A 6,000-nucleotide genomic window follows, 5' to 3' on the forward strand; every position below is an offset into this window, starting at 1 on the left:
CATTCATGATTTTGTTGATTTGGGTCATTTCTCTTTTCTTTTTGATCAGTCTGGCCAGGGGTTTATCAATCTTGTTAATTCTTTCAAAGAACCAGCTCCTAGTTTCGTTGATCTGTTCTACTGTTCTTTTGGTTTCTATTTCATTGATTTCTGCTCTGATCTTTATTATTTCTCTTCTCCTGCTGGGTTTAGGCTTTATTTGCTGTTCTTTCTCCAGCTCCTTTATGTGTAGGGTTTGGTTGTGTATTTGAGACCTTTCTTGTTTCTTGAGAAAGGCTTGTATTGCTATATACTTTCCTCTCAGGACCGCCTTTGCTGTATCCCAAAGATTTTGAACAGTTGTGTTTTCATTTTCATTGGTTTCCATGAATTTTTTTAATTCTTCTTTAATTTCCTGGTTGACCCATTCATTCTTTAGTAGGATGCTCTTTAGCCTGCATGTAGTTGAGTTCTTTCCGACTTTCCTCTTGTGATTGAGTTCTAGTTTCAAAGCATTGTGATCTGAAAACATGCAGGGAATGATCCCAATCTTTTGGTACCATTTGAGACCTGATTTGTGACCTAGGATGTGATCAATTCTGGAGAATGTTCCATGGGCACTAGAGAAGAATGTGTATTCTGTTGCTTTGGGATGGAATGTTCTGAATATGTCTGTGAAGTCCATTTGGTCCAGTCCCCTGCATATATTTTAAGGACTATTTTTCACTGTGTCTTCGTGGTATTTCTCACAACATTCTCTTAGCCAAAACCTAAGATGAGTGAGTGATTTGGTCTGTTTATAAATATATTTATTATTCAAAAACTTAATCAGTAATCATGTCTATTTTAACATGGAAATCTTTTAAGTTGTATTGATTATTGTAATCCTATGTTATACTACTTTCTATTTTTTATTAGCAATGTAACATTTCAGATTCTTTGATTTCTGAAAGAGCATATCAACATTAAATTTTGTCTGGCAATTAGTATCTAAATTTACCACATAATATGATTGCTGTGCTGCCTTATTGTTCATATTAAATGTCTCTTTTTTGCACTTATATGAATTTTATTTAAACTTACTTTTGAACACTTGCAAATGTTTATTATGACTAATGTATTTAAAAATCAATTTATTAACCACATGGCCCATTATAATAACCCCTTCTATGCCTGCTCACTCCCTTCCTGTCCCTTTGAATGGCTTTCCTCTACTTGCATAATTTTTCTGTAATCACCTACCAATTTGTCCTTTCCCAACATTCTTGTTAGATCCAAATATAAGAATCTCATCCACCACTGAGTTGTTTAAATATTTCTGATTTCTTGGGATACTTTCAAATATGAGTTTCTACCTTTTCCCAAAATGCAAGTACTTTTAGCACTTAACACTTTGATTTTTGCCCAGTAAAGCTGATTTCAGACTGCTAGCTTCCAAACTGTGAGATAAGAAATTTCTGTTGTTTTAAGCCTCCTAAGTTTGTGGTAATTTGTTACAGAAGCCCTAGGGAACTATAGATGGTGAATGTACATCAGATTTGGGTTAGCTCTCTTAGGGTTGTTTATGAAAGCATATTTTTAACCACTATTAATACATCCTAATGCCATTGACTTTAGATGCAATATGAAATATTATTTCAAAATCTTCATGGTCCCTTTAGGATTTTTAAGAGACAAATTGGACTTTTGATTGCTAAATATTATGGTAAAAGCTCAAGTTGTCCTAAATCCTTTACATTCTTGCTTTAAATCCACTTAATACATACCTTACATTTTCTGTACAGTGCCTTTGTGAGGAAAAGAGAAGCAGATAATGAAAAAGCTAGCTTGTCCAGTACCAGTGCAGTTGGAGCTACAGATAACTGCCCCAATTATACAGAAGAAAGAAAAAAAGTATGACAGCTAGTAATGGCAAAAAAACAAAACAAAACAAAACAAAACCCTTCATTTTTCCTTTAGTTGCCTGGTTGAAATGTATATATCTGTGACTACTTTTATCAAATTTCTGATTTCTCTATTTACCATAAAAAGCTCTTTGTCTTTGTCTATCTTTAAAATACTGCTATGAAGAAAAAACTAAAATCTGTCAAAACAAAATCTGCAGAAGTCTTCCAGTTCTACTACCAGCCCACCCAATAGGATTTCTTGTAAATTTTACAGAGTTAAATGAAACATACATTGGTAGACTTGGCAAGGTGGTCAGTTAGTAAATACGTCTTTGCTGACCACACGGGAAGTCTCGAAAGCAGACCAGGTCAGGGTAGGGGAGCTGGGTGTGGCTAATCCCATATGGGTAATTGTAGGTGTCTCTGCAACACCTTGGTGGAGATGCCAAAAGGCAGTTGCATGTGAGGTTCTAAGTGAGAGTAGATCTCTACTTGAGAAAGAGTGTGTCCTCTGCTATGGGCAGTGCTGAGTGGCAATGGACTCCCTCAGCAGCCCTGAGAACAATCAGTGAGTCTTGGTTGGACTTGGTTGGACTTCAAGAGAATGAATCTGTGACAGAGACTGGAATGATCAGACCCGGGAAGAAAACTACAAGAAGACTGAGTCATGAAAGCCAAGGGCAGGAAGTACTCCACAGAAGAGGCAGCAAGCCACTGAGACAGGTTAAGAAGAGGAAAATTAGGAAGTGCTGTTTGGATTTAATAATAAAAAAGCCACTGGCTTTTAAGGAGAGAGGTGCTGTTTTCTCAGAAGCCCCACTGGGAGTGCATTGAAGAGACAGTGGGAGGTAACAATAAATTGAGACAATAAGTATAAATAAGTGTTTTGGGGGGAGGACAGTAGCATAGTTTGGAACAGGTGAGGGGTCCCTACCACCCTCTAAGAGCAAAGACACCTGAGTATCTCTAAATGCTGAGGTAAAGGATTGACTTAAGAGAGAAGTTAGAAACACAACAAAGAGAAAGAAATACCAGGAATAGGAGGCGCCTGGGTGTCTCAGTCGGTTAAGTGTCTGCCTCAGGCTTAGGTCATTATCTCAGGGTCCTAGGATCAAGCCCTGCATCAGGCTCCCTGATCAGTGGGAAGTCTGCTTCTCCCTCTCCCTCTGCTGCTCACCCTGCTTGTGCGCTCTCTCTCTCTCTCTCTCTAATAGATAAATAATCAAAGTCTTAAAAAAAAAAAAGAAATACCAGGAATAACAGTATTTTATTAATCTTGAGAAGGCAGGAGGTAATGGGGACCACAGCACTAGAGAAGGCACAACACATCCTTGTAACTAAAAGGAACAAGAATAATATGGGAGGACTTCTGCTCCCAGCCCAGATAGGGTAATAGGTACAGGGTTCATCCTCCATCTGAACAAGGAGATACAGAGGAGACACAGAAGACAGTGGTTGGCAAGATGTTGGTTATCAATGACTTGAGGTCTTAACTATGATGAAAATATTTTAAGACACAAAAATGAGTAGAATGTTATCCTACATGCTCAGAAACCATATGCCAGAACTGGTAGACTATACACAACTCACCTCAACTCATGGTACAGAGACAGTGCTATCTTGTGTTTAAAAGACTGAACAGTTTGGTAGAGCCTTTTATAGAGCATTGGTTCATTTTCAAAGAGATGGACATCAAAATGCTTTATATTAACAGAAAGATATTGATACTACTTTTTTCACACTACAGGTGAGCATTCTGCCATGTTGTGAAATATTCTTTTAATCCAGTCAATTATTTATGAAGAACTATCCCTCAATGCCCACATATGGGCAGTGAAGCTCATCTGGATAGGAGGAAAGAGTTCCTCTGTCTGGTGTCCTTTAATGGTTGAAAGGGATATTCTCAGTGAGCTGGGTACACCTGGTTCATTTGTAGCTTAACAGCCTACCAGTCCCACGAGCAAAGGTGAAGCTGCTCTTGCTGTCCATCTGGAAGTATCCTATTGGTTCTCCTCACCCTGGTCACATCACATTAACCCCATCATTCAACCTAGCTCTGTACTGCTGGGCATACCCATCCTATGACCTGGGGCCACCTGGGATCCTGCAAGACAGATGGATTTGGAGAGTGACTTAGAAGAATATGTTTGCAAATTACTAACATGCAACATCCCACAGTGCCTCAGAAATAAGAAAGTGTATCCTGCATGTTGAAGGAGACTTCATAATTATCTAGTCACTCCTGAACCTGATTCTCAACAACCCACAGAAGCACCAATCCAAAGATGATTCGAGGACTTCTAACATCTTTAGAAGACCCGTGGTAACCATTGCATTGAGGGAACCCAGATTGTGCTGACACATCTTCTGAGGATGCTACCTCCTGGAGAGAGGGTCTGCCTGCTCTCCTCCCAACCCCTCCCTCACTCCGGAGCCCACTCTCCCTGCCCCAGGCCATCAGGGCCCTCAGAAGCTCCAGCTTCTCATCAGAACATCTTATATTTTTACATTTTCCCTTCTTCTACAGTCTGCACTTTTTGAAATGGAGTCTGAAATGTGGACATTTTTATGTACTAAAGAAAAACTGTCTTCTTCCTTTAGACAACAAAACACGCTCTTACAGCTCTGCTCAAAAGCTTCCATTAGTTCCCCTTTATGGACACCATGACTACAAACTCCTTAGCATGGCACCTGAAGTCTCCCACTGCCTGACCTCAACCCACCTCACATACCTACTCTCCTTCAGTCCACCCAGAAACCAATTGGCAGCAGTCCCAAGAGTCACCTGCAAAATTTACCCCCAAAAAGGAAACTGTGAGTCCTGAATGTGAAAGCCTAATTTTAGTGCCTGTGCACCAGTCAAACAATGTAATTGAGGTTCTCTTTACAATGGATCTCATTTATTATGTACTAATGACTTTGAGTTCTAGCACCCTGTATTCCAATAGCAGGTAGAGAAAATCCGTGAGATTTTTACTCTTCCTACTTAATTTTAATCACATAACCTATTTAAGGAGAGCAATAAAAAACATCCCATAGAGTTGAAGTAGTTTATATGTTACATATATTGTCTGAACTTTAGTCCCTTCAAAACTTTGCAGCTCTCTCATTCCCATTGTGCAGATTAAAAATTGAGTTCCAAACAGACATTATTAACAGTGAACTATATGCCAGGAATTATATTAGACTCATAAATATGAAGATGTGCCAATAAATTTATGTAAATACAGTTATTCAGTAGCAGAGTCAGGATTAAACCCTGAATATCCTGATTATAATTATTTTTAGCTTGCGTCTTACCATAACCTATACATATTTATAAATATATGTAATATATACCTATAATGTATTAATAATTAAGTATCTTGGACTTAATCATTGTGCAAGGTTTGATCCATACAATTTGCTTCATCTTTGTTATTCTTATTCTACAATGGAGTGGATTGTCCTTAATAGAGCTGTATCTAGGAGCTTTTGGCTTTACAATGAGAAAAAACTTTTAAAGTTTCAGTTCAGTGTTAAGAATTTAATGTTACCTGAAATTTTCCATAAGCAGATCATTAATTTTTGGAGAACAAAAGTGGGACAGGGAGGGGTAGAAATAAAGAATAACATCAAGTACCCACAACTGAGCAGTAGGACATCATGGATCCCCCTTTACTTGTCCCTATTATGTGCCTGAAAGACAAACACTGTGATCCCAGCTCCAAGAGGAGGTATGTGCCAGAAGCCATGGGGCAGATCACTGTCTGGACTAGGAGTCAGGGACCGTTGGGCAAGTGTTTTAACTTCCCTAAGCTTCAGTTACCAAACATGCAAAATGGAGATATTTTTTACCTAACTTTCAGGGATAAGGTAAGAATCAAATTACAAACATAAAAGAACTGTACCTTGTGTTGGTTTCAGTAAATTCATTTTTCCTCTTGGTTTGGACGCAAAATGGAAAGGGTACTGAAAACATCAAATTGATTTAGTTTAAGTGATAATACATCCATTGATTGAATGACTTTGAATGGAGTGCTCCCTATCCTCTGAAGGGGCAACTCAAGGAATCTTTGAGTAACTCTTGTTTTTTTCATGTCTGAGGCAGGAAATAGGGTCAGACATGTGCATTAGTCGACTAGGACTTCCACAC

The sequence above is a fragment of the Zalophus californianus genome, chromosome 4 (genome assembly GCF_009762305.2).
Source record: "Zalophus californianus isolate mZalCal1 chromosome 4, mZalCal1.pri.v2, whole genome shotgun sequence".
NCBI classification, from domain to species: domain Eukaryota; kingdom Metazoa; phylum Chordata; class Mammalia; order Carnivora; family Otariidae; genus Zalophus; species Zalophus californianus.